Below are 19162 nucleotides of genomic sequence, written 5' to 3'. Positions count from 1 at the left end.
ATAAAAGAAGCTAAAACAACTTAAAGTTTGTATTAATTTTACCACACATGTTTTCTATTCTTGTCGAATGATTTTATTCTCAAATATTTTATTTAAGGGGTCTAGATCATGACGACAATGATACGTTTACTGTATAAACAACACGGTGTGTGGTGTGTATAAAGATGTATTTTTACAAGGGGTGTGCACTATTGAAACTCCTTTTATCCAGGTGCGAAAGAAAATAATAAATTTAAAAAGCGATTGAAAAAAAAAAAAAAAAAAAAAAAAAAAAAAAATTACAATGTTTTTTGTCAGTGAAGCTAAAGCGTTCTTACTTAACCAGATGTCAGATGTCGGAGCTCTATCTCTTCCGAGATAAATTTTTCCATCTTAATTTTTCTTGGCTAACTATACTCACAACTGGACGCTAATTCGAAACACATTTTTCGCGGCAATCTTTTTTTCTTCATTTACAATGAATATAAATTATCCATTTTATGTTCTTCTGGTCCAACACCTCTTATCTTGTTGTGATAAGTTTATGTCCTCGTGTTAGCCACACAAGTTGTGTTAAGTCCTTTTAGTTGATCGTCGCGTGCGTTCTTGAAAGATCGGCCCGCCACGCCTATTACTCTAAAACCGATCGGTTAGATTTAACAACTTTCACTATCTTTTTAAATGTTTTCACATGTTATTTTATGTTTTTGTCGGATTACATTAAAGACTTAAATTTAGTTTATTAAATATTATCTCTTCATCTATTTATAACTTAATCTTATAATTATTTTGCTAAACTGAATTAATTCAAATAAAATTTTTTTATTTTTTTAATTCATCATTTACATACATACCGATTATGGAAATTTATTCTGTTAATATTTTCTAGCTCCAAATCCTATTTTACAACCTCTTTTATAATGTTAATAAATTCTGAAACAGAAAGTAAATAAATTATTAATATACAACATATATTTTTCTTTCAACGTCGTCTCTAATCTTGACATAATTTTGACACACAATATATCATAATCAAATTTACAAAATTAAGAAACATAGAAATAATTAATACACCGAACAAATAAAAATAAAAACTAACCAACCGCGTAATTAATACGATAAACGGCCTTTCACATCAATAACTTAACTCATTTTATTAATTCAACTCGCAGTATTTAAAATTTAATTAAACGACTATTTTTAAATATTCTCTTATAATATTAATTAATGTGTGTAAGCGTAATTGACGTACGTTAATTAAATTTTTTTCACTTTGTATAATTTACAGTTCATTTAATATTAATATCAGGTGTCTAATGAACATTCGAAACATTTTTTTTTTTTTTTTGAACAAAAGACAAATTGGTTCAGAAAGTAATAAACATTCACCAATAATTAATCAATAGTCAATTAGCTGACTTTTTTACAAACCGAATTATTAATTAAAGTGACTAGAGATTTATCTATTTCTTCAGATGAATTTAATTAACTCTTCTTTTATTTTAAACAATGAAGACAACCTATAAAAAATACAAAAAGTAATTATAAAATATAAATTTAGTAAAATTATACAAAACTTAAAATGATACTGAAGTTAGCTGACAGCTGTCAATTTAAAAAATTTTTTTAACAAATCAATTACAATAAAAAAATACTCCTAAAAATTTTCACTTGTAATTTTTATTAATTCTCACATGTGAAACTTTTTAATTTAATTTTTTTTTTTATAATAATTTAATTGCTATAAATATCTACAAAAAATTTTATATCTGTCAACTTCATTGTCATGAAAATATTCTTTACGCGTTTAGATATTTTTTATTTATCTCCTGACGATTTATTAACTGTCATTTTTCCAGGACAAGGGTAGTATAAAACAGGAATGAGAGTATGAGAGTAAGAAAATATGCATACTGCCAGCCAAGAATCCTTGTGTCCTGTCAGAGACAGTAGTTTTATCGCTCCTTTTAGGTTATGAATAAACGCTACTCTTGCGCCAATTCCCATACCGACGTTTGCTATATGATTCTCCATTTGCCATTTCCTGAATCATAACCCATGCTTACATTCTCAACGAGGCAACTCTTGCTCTATATAATTAAACTATTTACAATTATTTACTCTTGCAAAATTACCGGTAAGTCCAATAAAATTAAAGTTTGTACACATAAATTAAATTATAAATAGTAATTTGTATTTATTTGAGGTTATTTTGTAATGTGAAAATAACCTAAAATAAAAAATTTAATTTAGCTGTCACTTGACAATTTTAAAAATTTTTTTTAATAAATAAATTATGGCAAAAAAAAAATTATTAAAAAAATGGACTTGTAGGAATTTTAATAAATAAAAAATGCAATTTTTTAAAAATAATTTTTTAGAACTAATTTTTTTCTTAAAAAAATTAAAAAATTGTCAAATGACAGTTTAATTAAATGAAAATGAAGTTAACCGACATTTCAAAATTTTTTATTGAAAAAATTTCAATTAAACAATTTAAAAAAAATTTTCACATATAAAAAAATTTGAAAAACTAATTAATAAAAAAAATCAAAAATTTTTAAACGTCTGCTAACTTCAGTGTCATTAAATTAAATGTCATAAAATAAAAGTACAGAAATTGTTGAACACTTTAACCATAAATTAGAAGCTATCATAGAATAAAATTTAAAGTTTCAGGACGATTGAGCTGGAATAACAAGTTCCATTAAACAAATAGACCAGATCGGGATAAAAGAATATAAGATATAAATATGGCAACCCCGAACAACAATACGCCCACCCGGGACGAGGATCAAGAGGTCCTAATGCAATTTAAGTTAACTACCGGGAATGATATTTTATACTTTATACATACAGTTTGGAGAATGATGTACAATCTACTGGGGGAGAAGTGTATATAGATGTGTGTTAAGCTATACATAAGCTCGTTGAAGCATCACCACACAAAGCGGGTTCCATCCGTTCCCGTTCAGCATCCCCGTCCACATAATTTCAATAGCGAGGAGTACACAGTACATACAGAGCTTTGAGGGGTGGAAATATATCGAGATCGAGACTTTGACATGGTATCCCCGCCCTTGTTATTCCAACCACGTCAATACATCACATGTTCGATCGGATAACGGGCAATTGCCCATCCTTTGACTTTGCATTATTGTCCTAAAACATAATATACATCATAAATAAGTAATTGATGATGATTACTTATTTTTACACAGACAAAAAAATTTATTTGAATCAAGTAAATAATTTTTATAGATTTTATCTTCTTTATTTTAGTCAAATTGTATATTTAAATTAATTACTGTAATATTTTAGTATTTTATTAATAATTTTAATGTTTTTAATTATTGTAAATTATTTTTCTTAAAAAGAGAAGACAATGAAACAATAATTCAAAATTATTTTCTTGGTTTAAAAATTTTTCTCTTGATTCAAGTAAATTTTTTTTTTTAATTTATGTAATTAGAAGAAGTAAAAATTTCTATCTTATGTTAAAAGTTACCAACAATAACAATGAAATGTAAATTGACGAAGATTGAAGATGAATGGGCATGACTGGGGTGTATAATGATATTGCGGTAGTAAGTAGACGATAAAATACAAAAGCAAGTTAAATGATTGGCAAAGAGGACTGATGATACAAAGGAGGCGAGCTTCTCCTAAGCCAATTCTTCTTAAAGTGGTTGCCGAGGGGCAATATCATCGAGGCTGAAATCCAAGCCTACTGAATTCACGGATAATACTACCCGAGGTCTCGATATAGTCGCAAATTGAATGTCAAGATCCGATGGAAACGAGAGATACCGAGAGCAGCTCAGCTATCCAGGGGAAAATTACCTAGTGCGATTCTATGCTCCTCTACTTAACTCTCCAGTGAGATGGTGTGCTCTATCGCACGCTAGCGTTTCACGATACTGATATACCTTTTATCCCAGGAAGCCGAGATAGAATAAGAGAGAAGCTAGCCTTATTTTCTCTCATCCATCCATAGTTCTAGGCTGCAGCTCTAGCTCGGGTTATTATCTTTTTGAATTATATCCAGGCACGACATTCTGTCCATCGTGAAATAGGATCACTTACTAATCGTGACCATTTTTCGCTTCATTAAATATTTTATGAGCTTCATTCAACAGTATACAGATATTACTGCTAGAAAAATTGCTAAAGATGGATGATAGAATTTTCTCACGCTTTACAACATCATCATCATCATCATCATCATCATCATCATCATCATCATCACTGATCACTGATCACTGTCCGTTAGCTGTTGGCTTCCTAGTATCTGGATCTGGTTAGAAATTAGTTTCAGGTATCCAAACTGAAGAGACAAGTCTTTTCCGTCATAATTAATGATAAATTTGTTCTTTTGACTCAAACTATGAGTTGAGCTTGTCATTAAAGCCAGAACGATTGAGAACGATTGGCCCAAGGATCTCCAGTTGCCAGTAGAGCCAGAATCTAAAATAAGAATATACATAAATAAAAACCTTGAAACGATTGTACGTTGTAGGGTATGGTGATCTTACACGAGTTGGTACAGGCTTGGAGTTTCAAGCCAATTTGCGTCGATAAAACTAAACTCAAGAGGCATCGATACATCTCAGAACGATCCAACAAAACCGGCAATTTTCACCTGCTCGTCATCATAGAGCCCGACCATTCTCTGCTCCTCGGTACACGTTTTACTCGCGGTGTACATGCCGATCTTCAACAGTTGTTTATTTTTATTAATCTTTTTATATTTGAAACTATTTCTGTTAACCGTTGATGCTCGCGGGAACATCGATTGCCGCTTCTCAACACCAAGGAAAATAACGATCAGCGAAACTACTGTTTGCTTAGCGCGCTCAACCGTCTGTGGATTCGCGTCTCCGCCCAGCAAAACGGCTCATTTCGTCCGGTCTTCTGTTGGTTTTCACCCTTTTATTTTAATGCCTGTTTTCTTCCTCACTAACATTTTAAAGGCTCAGCCTTTAACTTTCAGAACGATCTACGATCATCGGTTCTTAGTTTGAATCGCTAGGTTATTTGTTTCCTTTAGCGAAAATTGTTCTCCATCAGAGTTACGACTTCCGCCGCTTTCGCTGTGAATTCCTAAGATTTTACCCACGCAACCGTGGAAACTTTATTATTCTCAACGCCATCAGGTCATCGATATGTTAAATTGTACTGTACTTTCTTAAATATTGGAGTTTTTAAAGATATAAGCTCACCTCGATGTTACAATTGTCAAGAGCTTTCATTTGAGTACCCACATGCATTTTTTATATATTTTTCATATATACATATATATAAATATATAAAATATATGAAAAATTGATGTGGGTACTCAAATGAAAGCTCTCGATGAGTGTAATGCCAGGATGAGCTTATATCTTCAAAAATGTCAATAGTTCACGTGATACATGGTAATTTCTTAATTATCTATCTAGAGATTATCATAATAAATTGACTATCGGTGAGAATGATATGAAACTTTGAAAAGGTAATCTAAAACAAAACAAATAATAGAATGATAATCAAATCGACACGTTGATTATTAACTTACTGAGGATCGTTGCAGTTGGAACACCACCGATCACCGATTCCGGAGGCGCTTTAACCACCTGGTTAGGTCCTGAAATTAATCGTCTGTGAGTACAAATTGATTTTGAGCAAAAAAAATAATGGGGTTCGGTTCCGAACGGATGCCCAACAGAACCTGTGTCTTGAAATAAAAATATACTAACTTATATACTCTTACCATTTTTTTAGGATGGATTGCAAATGAAAGCTGGACTAAAATTTAATAAATAGATGATTTAGTCGCGTGGCTTAATTTCTTAGCAATCTCATCAGCAGCAGGTGGATATAACGAAACACTTGAACACAACCCATGACACTTGTCAGGAATCTCGTCTCTCGTTTACGCGGCATCTTATTCGTTTTCCTGGTGATGTCTTTGGCTGTAAAAAAAGTTGCGGCGATAACTTTTTATTTAACTGGATCAACTCTGGCCCCTTACTTGTCGAGCGATCATTAAAATCTCGCCGCATCTTCTTTGGTAAGTCATCAACTCGATCACTCAATTACTCACGTCTTTAATCAGATAATATTTTCCTGTAATAAAATAATAAATTAAAAATAAATAATAATGTTTTTAAAATTTTTTGTTTCAGTGAATAATTTAAAAAATAAAAAATAATTATTTTACCAATAAGTATTTTTATATTGAAGCACCGGAACATAAACAGAAGAAGGCGAGAAAGGTCTATATACACGTGACTTTTGAGTTTATAATGCATCAGTCGAATAAAATCGGCAAGGGACAACCCGACGCTCGCATTCGGGTTGTTTCCTTCGAGATTTATTGACCTCAGACCGCCTGAGCAATTCGACAGAATTATAATTGGCTCGGGGATAATTTATTAATGAATTTACGACTTATATATGTTAGTGTGTATATATAAATTTGCTACCGAATCGATCTACCCGAGCGACACCCGTTTGAGCAAACTGAAATCGTTTCCTTCTTTCAGCCGATCCAATTTTCTTTACTACTATTTTATTTCTTTAGCTTAAAACACATAACTAAACTTTATCCTTTGTTTTTTATTCATTTTAAAGTGTATAATATCTTGAAAACATCATAAAATCGTTTGTAAAGCTTTTACGAGTAGACAAACGACTTGGGTAACGCATCAGGAAAATCGTAAATGCGGGAACCAGTCCGCGAAACATTTTTCACGGTCTTTTCCTTCTGAATAGACCACTATTTTCTCTTTCTTTCAGTCCCATTAACTTTGAATTTATATTATATTTCATATTATTATTTAAATTACTGAATAATTTTCAAAATATTAATAAAAAAAATTTTTTAAATATATTTATTAATAGTTTAAAAATTATTTATAAATATTTAATAAATTTTATAAAAAAATTAAAAAAGGCAAATTTTAATTTTTTTAAAACGTTAAATAAAATTTAGTAACATATAACAGACCATAGAGCATGTAATTTGAACAGATTTTTTTTTTTTTTTCAGTGTGGAAACTGGAGCTATTTAAGGTCATTATGAGCCCATTAACCAAGTATAGTGCCCAGATAAAAAATGAGACGATCACAAAATCTGTATAGTATAGGATGTTTTAAATACCCATACACATCACGGCTTCTAGAATATCACAAAGGGATAATTTGAGGAACCACGCCCACGGTAACCATAGTCAATTGGCATTTATAACTTCGTGGAAAAAAGGACCTGGCGTAAAGTGTCATAGCATATGTCCAGTAAAACTAAAACTTTGAGAAAGATATTTGGAATTCAATTATGCTCTATTCCAAATGACCTTTTTCAAACTACAAAAACATTTAACTGCTCTATTATCCACATTTAAAGTTAAAATAACTATTCACATTGACAATAGAATGAGCTTGGAGCTTGGAGTCTGCTGAGAAGAAGATGCTGTGCTGATGATGATAATTTCCTGGTAAAGAAACTGTTTACAGCATCTCAAAAATAACTTTGAGAAATAAAAGTAAATCTGTGATTCCTGCTATTGCGGAGTTTGCTGGGCTAATGCCCGGAAAGTTAGCCCGTTTTCCAGATCAATGTGTTGGCGAATCAGGGCGCAGTTAGCTAATGCCAACTCGGGTGGTACAGCCCCCATGAGGGAGGTCCAAACCCCCAGCGACCACGCGATCCCGTTACTTTGTACACTTTGTACGTGCGTTCAGTATAGACAGTTGCATAAATCAACCTCTCACAAAAATCGTCATCCTATTGTTAATATATTTTCATGTTATAGCTCCAGCACGACCTATCATACAAATACAAAGGGAGTAAAAAATTGATTAATCGACTTGGAAGTTGTCGATGTAAGGAACTACCGGTGAATTAACTGCAGCGTTTGCAGAAGCTACAAGAGAAGAACAATTAACTGGGGACAGAGTGGAAAGCGAAATTACATTACGGCTAAAACGATCCTCCATGCACTAGAAATGAAATCACGTGCCGTAATTCCCGGGCATTAAGGTAACCGTTTCTACGAGAGAGCGCAGGTTCCGTAGCCATGGTGATCACGGAGCAACTCCACCCTTTGCACTGTCGCCAATCAATAACTTATGAAAGCATCATCCCCTTCTTACTCTCTTTCTTTTTCTTATTCTTGGTCTTATTTTCTCCTATTTTCTTCAAGACTTTAAAATCATAAAATCCCTTTTTTGGGTGGCACGTGAAATATACGCTGTAAAATGTTGGAGAGGGCTACATATATGATATAGTTTAGTTAAGTTGAGTTTCCTCGGGATCTCATCGTGAGAATCACGAAAACGATTTGACACTAACGTTTTGATGGTGAACATGATATGGAGCCAATTCACCAGCAGCGTATCAGAGAAGTCTTACGCTCAATAAAATCCCATATTCTTTTCTTCCCCTACAGACCGTATACACTGTAGAGACTCCTATTTGCTGCATGGATTTAATAAGGGGCTGACATTTTTCACCAGCCACTTAAACGCTTTCTGCTATAATCTCTCGAGTATCGTTTTCATATTTTTCGATAGTTTTACCCTAAAAATATGAACATAGGTTATTGCCAAATCGATTATACGGTAAAAACAAGATTACACTGGATATCATCCTAAATTATACTGAGTAAAAAAAAAATTTCAGATTATAATGAGTATAATCCAGATTATAATGAGTACATTAGTATATTATTCCGGATTATTCTAGTTACTATCTGAAATTTTTTTTTTTCACTACAGATGTCACTGAGTATAATCTGGAATGTTATCTAGTGTCATCTTGTTCTTTCTGTCTACATACCTTTAAATTTTTTTTTTTAAATAACTGGTCCCGTTAACAATTGAGCAAGACTTACATAATAATTTTTATATATTATACTGTAGTATAAATCCATAACAATATATTTAGCTGTGAGCATGTTTATATTATATATTTAATTTACACTCCAATTATCTGTATGATTAATATGAGGTCTTAATAAACACCTTGGATATGACAGGCGTTTCAATTTGTCGACGATCCCATGACGATTATCAGCAGACATATGAGTGTTTAGTTTGCTCCAGTAAGAGATTTAAAAAAAAGAAATAAGTATTTAATTAGCATTTAAATTAAAGGTACACGTGGTTGAATTATGACCAAAATACCCAACCGAGTAGGTGTAGATCTATATTCTACACTCTAAATTATTTTGAATAATACAATTACAATAATATATATTTATATGTATCGATGAAAATACTTTTTTAAAAAATTAATAAGGTGATACAAGCCAAAACGTTAATAATGACTCTTGACTATAGATCATAATTCATTATGAGCTTCGGGTGACTTGAGGTGAGAACGATTCTCAATTTTATGTACACACAGATATACCATCGGTTTAAATCGACTATTTTTTTTTTTATTTATTTTTTTTTTCTTTGAGCACGTGGTGCGAGAGCTTTTCTTGTTAGAGTAGCAACACTCTGCATGAATCCTCGCCCTGGGCAAAAGTATCAGGAGCAAAAGGTACGAGAATTTACTCTCGTCCGGTCTCGTTAAAATTCTACCAAGTATTATTCATGTGTACCCATATATATATATATATATATATATATATATATATATATATATATATATATATATGGGTACACATACATATATATACATTAGTATATGTGTGTGGATACAAGAATAGACTTTTATTTTTAGTTTTATTAACAGCCTGGCAAAATGCGTTGACTACTTCCACCAGAAGGTGATTGTAAAACTGACGCCTTTATCTTCACAAACGAAATACTTGTCACTCATCATATGTTACTTATATAGCCGAGTGTAAATAACATCGTAAATTAATATTAAAACGTTTATTCCACTCTGGAAATACGTAAACAATCTGTCATATTACAACAAATATTTTTATATTTTTTTTAATTAATTTTTTTTATTAAAAAATTTTTAATGTCTGTCAACTTCAGTGTAATAATAGCCAGTGTAATAGTCTTAAGTATCTCATATATAAGAAGAAATATTAAATTTTTAAAACTTACCATTGAAGAAATAAATAAAGTTACCGCTCATCAATCTTGGATCCTTGTGTATTTTCTACTTGGGTTAAATTTAAGTAGAACAAAGTTCGACCCAGATTACATACACTCATTTAATATTCCTGATATATACATTAAATTATTGGTAATGTATACAGTAAATGAATGTAAAATGCACCTGTCAACAAGCGATTAATTTTATTATTGTTAAATTAAATAAAATTACACCGATAAATATTATATTTATTTTGTTGTAGCTTACCTCATGAGGTCATTAGAAATCTGAAGATTTGGTCGAGGAATAATCAAGATCCCAATAGACATGAGATATACCAATGAGCCAGCTGATTAATCAATAAATTCTTGTCACTGAGATCAGAAGTCTGAAGAATCTGTAATATTAAATCATTTGTGAAATATGCATCGTATATGTATGTATTTATTTCTTGCTCCTTGAATGGTTAACTATTCAGGAACACACTCACCTTTGGAATAAATATTAATCATCAGGTAGCTCGGTTAGTTGACAGATACATTGGATGATAGATACGTGAATTTAAAGCGAGATTAAAAAAGGTTGTGTCTTTGATAATAAAACGTTAAGCATTCCTATCTAATATATATCTCGGAGATTTCATTTAGTTTAAATATGTCACGATATGATAATTAGATAATCGATAATGTGGTCGGGAATAAAAAATAACTTTTATAATATAAATAGCTCGATGACTAAAATGTTAAAAAAAAATTGATGTCCAGAAATAAAAAGTAGAATTGAAAATTAAAAAATAAAAATTTTTGAGGATTTTAAATTGAGGGTATGAGGGGGTTTATTTCCTCGAGGGTTTAAAAATAAAATTGTAAAAGGAGAAAAAATTAGGATGGAACAATAAACAAGATAATTTCGGGGACGGGAATTCCCGAGGAATCAATAAATTCAGATCGAAGTTGTAAAGTCGGTGAGCAGGACGATTAAGAGAAGGACACGGATTGAAGCCATCTTGGATTGGAAAACGTTTGGTCCAAGCGATTGAATGTCTCCCTCGGCGAGTATTGTTCACCGGTGCTTTTTTTAACGCTCTGGTTTTCTCACTCAGTACCTTTAGAGCAGCTTACTCTGTCTTGGTTTTTAAATGTGCAGTTGGTGTGTTTTTTATCTTCAACAGACTCCGGGAATTGAAAGCTCCGACTACTCCCAGTGGTGGCTCATGGCTCCTCGATCCTATCCGGTGAATCGTGGTATCGATCTAGCTCAGATAGCCAAGAAGACTTCAAGACACATAGACGATTCTATTTCGCGGGCCGATCGGTGGATAAATAAAACGTTTATGGACCCAGGATAGTTGAATGGTTTGACTAGTATTTTTCACTGGATATCTTGAAATAGGATTTTATCTCCTGATAGCCAACAATAACTTCCGGTTTTATTTTCTAGGTAAATAACTAACGGAGGATGTATTATTTACCAAAAACACAGGTCTTCAGATAAAACCTGAAAACCTAAAAGAATAAAAAATAAAAAATAAAAGAAGAAATAAAAAATGAAAATGAAGAACAACAACACTCACCTCGATAGCACGGTTAGGTGGACGCTCACAAGAATTATGATTGTCTCACTGATTAAATCAGCGAGTGTTGAATACATAGATCTTGATAAATGAAATTCGGCAGATTTATCAGGACCGAGGAGTCAAGAATTTAATATATTTTTTTCGAGCATAAACTTTTTATAAATTACTCATAAATATTATTCGATAGGTAGTTAAAAGAAAGCACGAGTTAAATGATATCTTCGGTATATCTTGATTTTTTGGGTCTTGGGTCTTGCAAACTTGGAGTTTGCCTGTTTGCCTTTATTCAGCTGTGCTTGTGAGGCGTGTCTGCATTATTTTATTAGGCTGAATTATTCATGCGCGTCACTTACACGGTATGCATAAGTTGTGCCCTTTCATCACTATCTTGGTCTCTGACGCAGGTTTCTGATGTCCTGCTCCTTTCGTCTCATTGCTAAGTTTCCTACTTATACCTCTACCTCTACCTCAACCTCTACCTCTGTTCTCCCCGATCGCGCCTTAAAAGGTATTTAGTATTATTATATTCTTCTTAACTATTTTCTTATCAAGCTCCCTATATCAGCCAATTCAACTTTGATCACCCTTTCTTCTTTCTTCCTTATTTTTCTTCATCCTATCTCCCGTCATATCTTCAAAAATCCCTCAGATTGATTAATGATATAATTTAGGCAAAAACAAGGGTGAGTTATAACTAAAAAAAAAAAAAAAAAAAAAAAAATCCGAATTAATATAACAATAAAAATACCAGTAAAGTAATTGAATTGACACGCTCGTCAAAATGTTTTAAAAGAATTTAGTACAAGCACCTGGACGAATTCTGCGCGTAACATTGGACTCTTATATTGTTTTCTTCCTCTTTTATTATTATTCCGTTCTTGGCCCGTTTAAAACGCGGTAGCCGCGAAGATCCCGAACATCATTCTCAGCACGTTTGCAAGGAACGATTCGTAAAACCTTCCAAAAATGCTCAGACTCGGCAAAAATTCCGTCTTAGCAGTCTCATTTCTCTCAAGATCGCCTCTTTTATTTCTTCTTTTTGTTATTCCTCCTCCTCCTTCTTCTTCTTCTTCTTCTTCGAGCAACATCGTTTACTACATCACAATCTTTTCTCCCTATCCCTATTCCGCTAACTTGATTTTTGTACAACTGATCCTCTCTGCTGGGCAGACGAGCTCTCTCACGACAGCTTATAGTCTTCTCTCTCAGATTATACCTCTTTTGGCTCTTCTTTTCACTCTTACAAACGTAAATCCGAGGTATATAAGCAAAAGCGTCATCCCTCAACGTCAATCCAGGCTCAGTAGTGACGCCAAAACGAAGAACGTCGATTTGAATGCGTTACGAGCTCAGCATTCCATCCGACTCACCAGGATCAAACTTTTTATTCTCAACAAATCGACGTGCCTATCTTATTTGTTGTCCTATTCTCATACCGTCCCGTCACCTTTGTCTCCACTGTTTTGCCCTACATTCTATCCGAAAACGAGATAATTAAATCTTAAAGATTTTAAACAACTTCAGCATTCAGATCAAGATAATTATTAGCTAAAGTATTGCAAATAAAATTAAAAATAATATTAAATAAAACATGGAACGGAATCGAGGTTCCAGAGAACGAGATCCAACTAAATGTACATACATACAAAGTTATGTCGGAATAGCTCGCGCTCGAGGTAATAGCAGCTAAACGGTGGCGGCGCCTTGATATGCAAAGCCTGGAATTTCCATGGAACAACAAGATCTCTGGTTCTGCTGGCTGATCCTGTCTTCTTCTCGCTCCTCACAGGCATACGGCATAAGGCTTGTTCAAGCTATTTCAGTAATAGCATCCGTTTTACATTTCTTCCTTCATTCGATTCCTCTTTAACTGATGACGCTGAGAAATAGGCCTACAATAAACGAATAAAGGCTTTTTTCATATCATTTATTATTTATTATTTATTATTATGTATTATATTTAAGTTATATTACTCTCTAACACTTACCTGCTGTAGAATGTACGCGTTTCACTGATTGGGAGGTTGTAATATAATGCTTGATGAAAGCCATATCGATTTATGATATTTGTTACTTTTTATAGGTTATCTATAGTCAGATCTGTATCAAGAGGAAACATCTAATTATATTTGTTCAATCTAGCGTATCCGAGTGTGGACTCAGATTAAATCAAAGCCTATTAAGTGGGCAATGAATTACCATAAAGACAGTATAAGATTTGTTTCAATGCTGGTGTCTTTTTTTATGAAATTAATAATATCATAATGCATAACCTATTTTTAGGCAAAGTAACGACAGTAGAAGACTATAAAATGGCAATAAAATTATTTTTTTTACCAATGATTTGATTGCTATTGTCATAGCTTGTTAACTCTTGGAATATTTACACTGAAAAAAAAAATTCTTGACTGGAGTGGAAATTTTCTTGGCTCAAGAAAATATTAAGGAAGATTTAAAATTTCTTGAATGAAGTTTCTCGAGCCAAGAAAATTTCTTCTTGCTCCAAAATAATTTTTGTCTTCTTTAAAATTTTTTTGGCGCTAGAAATTTTTACATATAAACATACAATATAAACATACGCAAAATTATTTTTCTTCTTCTCTACTTAATAACGTCATTAAATACACAGCCTTTAAAGTGTCACTGTACAGAGTTTAGACTGTATATTTAAAATATAATGAGGGCAGATTGTCGTTAGAATTCCAGCAACTGGACTTGTCTCATCTGAAAATGTACCAAAATGGCGATAGGAGAGTTAACTGGGAGCAGAGAGATGAAGAAAAGAAGTAAAATAAAAATGAAGGGTATTACTCGGTAAAAAAAGGCGGTTCGAAGGTTGATGATAACATCAGTCTCTCAGTGCAACTCTTGTCTCGCTTTTATTACAGAGGAATCGTCGTTTGGTTCTTCCTTGATGTAATTTGTATCGAGAGCGGCGGTTTGCCGAATAACCGAAAGGCTGAGGAAGATCGAGATTCGATGAAACCTGCCGGTCCAAAATCGTCAGCCGATAGAGAGAAGAAGAGTGAAAAGCGAGGAAAAAAACAAACGGCAATTCGTGGATGGATCAAAAAGGAAGAATTTTTAGCCAAGCTTTGCCGTTCTTTGTCCTTCTCCCAGAAACTATAACAAGCGTCTTTTAGTGTCAGGGTGGTTATACACACAGATTCAACCGTTGTCTTCCTCTTTTGTCTCGCTTTATCACTCGGCTCGGTTACGTTGATTCAGTTTCAACCGGGCGTAGACTTTTTCGATCCGTATTCGCACTCGCGCGACTCGTTTTTGCCGGGGCCAGGCCCACTAACAAGCAACGATCTTGTGAATTCTGATTCCGGCTGACACTTTAGTGATGTTACTCGGCTGTCGCTCCGAACCAGCTCTTCTCCAGCTCACCTCAAACTTTGTGTCCCTGCTGATGCCGACAGAATACTTTAACAGAGGATATATGTTTACCATACCGTCCGTCAGGCTAATCTAATCCGTTATTCTAGTGTCTTCCACTGGGAATAATCTCCGCATCCATTATCCATATCCAGCTTGTTTTCCTCCATTTAATATACCATACATACATTTTTTCAGATGCAATTGTTTCTTCGTATCCTTTCAATCTGTAATTCAATATAAATACGTCAATAATTGATGTCAATCCAGATGAAATTTTTAATATAATTAATTATTTACCTGCACAGAAAAAAAAAATTAACTTAAATCAAGTAAATAACTTCGAAGAAATTAATCTATATTATTAATAAAGTAAGAAAAATTTTTTGGAGACAAAATAAAGCCAAGGCATAAGATACAAGACACCAACCAACCAACCAGCCAGCCGTCTAGTCTGTCTAGTCTCATCTTTACAATATACTAACGATCAGTAAAATTTCTTAATCCCGATTAACGGCATGATATGATCATTGCATCAGTAACAACTGTGGAAAAGTTATTCTAAACCGGTTCTGAATTCTACTGGCCCTCACCAGCTGGATCAGTTTAATGCAAACTAATTATTGAACAGGTTCTTGGTATTACAAACCGTCCGTCTTAAATATTTTGGCATTGTGGAATCAATGTCTTGTCATTATGACTAATCGGGCAGGTAATCGCCTAAAATAATAAAATAAAAAATAAAATTAATAAGACCAAATATACAAGACAATAATTAGATGTAAAGGAATAATAAATAAGACAGAAAGAAGACAATGTACAAGGAAGAAACAGTGAACAGTATCTTATGCCAAGGAAACATGATAATTTTGGTTGTAAAAAATTTCTCGGATATCAATGTGTCAATCAGTCCCTCTCGGAACCGGCTAAACGGGCTAATCATCTCGATGAAGAGACGCTCTGCCCAATTTTCGTTGGGACCAATTATATCATGTGTTTAAAATTAATTACCAGATCGTCCGGACGATAGGCGTTTAGTTGGGATATGGCCCGGTCCCGAGACGAGATTCAGTGACGAGGGATTTTCAAGTTCTCTCACTACTCACTACTATATGTAAGTGTATATATATATATATATATATATATATATATATATATATATATATATATATATATATATATATATATATATATATATATATATGTAAACATATATATATGTATATAGACTAGCAACCCACCGGTAAAAAGACCTTTCTCTCTCTCTCAAACATTCAATTCCGAGGTAATCTGTCTCTCCTCGGCTTCTCTCATTGTTATCGCAATAACCTATCGCCGAAATGTCGATTGCCAATCATTATTATTCCCACAAATTAATCTTGGGCTTGACACGAGCCCACCTATTATATTATTATATACGTGAGGATTTTTAGTGGGTATATTAAATTGTTTCTTCGTCTTGAACAACGATAGGTAAATATAATCATTATATCAGTCATCTGCTCTGCTGATTTTTATCTTGTTTATTATTACAAATAAAATTATCATCTGAAACAATAAAATCAAACAAATTAATTCATAATATTTTATTTTAAATAGATAAATTTTTTTTTAAACCCAAAAACTATAATCTTCTTAAAATAAATTAAATTATTAAATAAGACACAAAATTTTTCTTACTCTCTTAATAATATAGATTACTGACTTATATTTCGATAATCACAATACGTGGTATTTTGATTATCAAAATAATTTTTGTTTCAGTGTAAAATATTATTATATTCTTCCCGAGATCTGTGGCATTAGATACTGTACATTGTCCGGGATTTACATTATTCAAAACTTGTACAAGTCAAGCTTATTCGTTTTGGTCACTGATTCTGCAGGTATAATAACTTCCTTTGAAGAGCCCGTCGCACGCCTGGACCCCTATAACCAATACAGCCAGGCTAGAATTTAGATACAAGTAAATTTTCCAGAAAATCCAATTTTTCCTTTTCTTGTAACTTTGGATATTTAGGTGAATTTCACATGTGAATTCGAGCCGTAAATTTATAGCTGAATTATTGTAACCGGGTAGATTTAGTGCCGGTGTTATTATTATTCTTATTCGTGCTCAACGGGGATCTCTTTGATGTGATAGTTCGGTGAAGTTCCAGCGATGCGTTAACATAACTTTTCGACAACTATTCGACGTTAACCTGATGCGAGACTCCTGATGATGAGAAAGAAGCCTTGTTTCTTGCTGTTTCTCAGATTGGCTTAACCAATACAAATATAAAATATATTAAAGCTTACTATGATGATCCTCAAAAGAGCCAAATCCAATTCCTTAACAACAATTAACGGCTAATCTCCTTTTGAGCCTTCGTCAATGCGCATTGTTACTTATTCTTATTCCTCGGTATTTTTTCTTAGCTGTAGAGCCTTTTTAAAGGTAAATCCTCATGTTAAGGATATCATCGATTGCTAATCTTGCTATTGTTTATCTGACTTACGGTCGCGCCATGCCCACTGGAAAACAAAAAATTTTACACAGTTTTTATGGGAGTATTTTTAAGAAAATTACTGTTTTAAGAAGAAGAAATATTATAAGGTATAAAAAATTATTTTATATTTTTTTTTTAATTAAAATTTACACAGAAAAAAAATTTATTTGAATCAAGTAAATAATTTTGAAGAATATTAGCTTCTTGATTTGAGTAAAAAAATTTTTAAACTAATAAATTTTTTTGATTTAAATAAATTTCACTTGATTTAAAACTTTTTCTTCTTTTTAAAAAAAAATTGTAAATAAACTCAGACAAAAAAAATGAAACCTTAAAAAAAAAAAAACAAAGAAGCTAATCAAGTAAACGACAGGAATGAGACAAGAGTATCCTTACATATTAATTAATATTTATTTACGGTAGTCATTCAAAGGATTGGAGAGCGTTGGAATTCGACCATAAAAATCACCCTCATTAATACCGTCGGATTTCATAAATCTTGAGTAATAAGTTTTTACGCATTGGTTATGGCTTATAATAGCGGCTTAATTATGCGCCAGTGGGCAAAACATTATCCTTCTCTTAATTTTCTCTTTCTTAGCTGATGTGAGCTGCTCGTTTACGGTTTGTATGAACAGTATAGGAGTTTGTTTGTTAACTGGTATGGGTATAATATAAAATATACGGCTCACATGCGTGAATACACAAACGCATAAATATCCTGGCTCTCCACATCGACGAAGCTAAGTGTATAAAAAAGTGTATAAAAGTATAATAATAAATGAAATAAAAAAAAAAAAAAAAAAAAAAGGAGAGATAGAGAGAGAAGTAATATATCGAAAACGCGTGTCTTATGGTAATATTCGTTGGTGTTAGCAGTACCTTACAATATTATTTGTCCACGTTAAATCGCATGACTGATCATCGTCGACATCTTGCCTTGTGGTTCTCATTTCAATTTCAGGGTCTCTCCCGCATCTCTTTTATCATCCTGGCTAAACATTATTTCACCTAAGTGAGGGTATGTTGGATTGGTCTTAACTGGAGAGAAGAAAAATATAAAAAAAGCTCTGGGACCAATGACGGTCTTTTTTTATTTCTTCTTTCTTATTTCTTATTTCTTCTTTCTTCTTTTAGGCTTCATGCCAATTCCTGTGTGTATAATAAATATATAAATTAACAAGGATAAATAATCCAATAATAAGACGTTGATTAAGAGCTGTCAAACAATATTTTGCTGAAACGTATGCTGACTTATTCATCAAACAAAAGGTAAGCATACATAACACAAATAATTGTTCTTCAGCTCCAGCGCTGAATTCGATTATACATTAGCCAAATTAGCTAGAAATAATTTATTTATTTATTTACCACTGGTGATCCTGGAGAGAATGAGAACCTCCTCGGAATTTAGTTTGGCGTTAACCTGGAGGTGAGTCGAGAGTCCAGGGATCGGCCGGTGTTTGGCAGACAATTACTCCAGGGACCCCCCGCGGCAGCGATGGATGTCTCTCTTGGCTTTTGCTGGGATACCTTTACCTGGGCTAGCTGCCTCTGGGCCCAAGTTAAACTTCTTCGTTCTTACTTCCAGCTCCAGCCAGCCTCATCCCACTGAACGCTGGCTCTCTATCCCCTTTCCTCTTGACTGGTCCTGGCACCCAGACAGCCTGAGCATAAACTGTTTGCTCAGTT

The 19162-nt window shown here is 33.0% G+C and overlaps 1 long non-coding RNA gene across 2 annotated transcripts; it reads left to right on the top strand.

Moving 5' to 3' along the window:
- Positions 1–5541: 5541 nt before the first annotated feature.
- Positions 5542–8588, top strand: LOC141533253 (uncharacterized). Of its 2 annotated transcripts, XR_012480214.1 has the most exons (4): positions 5542–5621; positions 5743–6031; positions 7013–7690; positions 7776–8588. It is a non-coding gene; the product is annotated as an uncharacterized LOC141533253 (long non-coding RNA). The 2 variants fall into 2 exon arrangements; XR_012480213.1 differs by having other exon boundaries at positions 7013–8588.
- The last annotated feature ends 10574 nt before the right edge of the window (positions 8589–19162 follow it).

The sequence above is a fragment of the Cotesia typhae genome, unplaced genomic scaffold, assembly GCF_013202065.1.
Source record: "Cotesia typhae breed Kobodo isofemale line unplaced genomic scaffold, CoteBio_Ctyphae contig_83, whole genome shotgun sequence".
NCBI classification, from domain to species: domain Eukaryota; kingdom Metazoa; phylum Arthropoda; class Insecta; order Hymenoptera; family Braconidae; genus Cotesia; species Cotesia typhae.
Note: the sequence above shows the minus strand (reverse complement) of the source record. Positions and strands in the feature narration are given on the sequence as shown.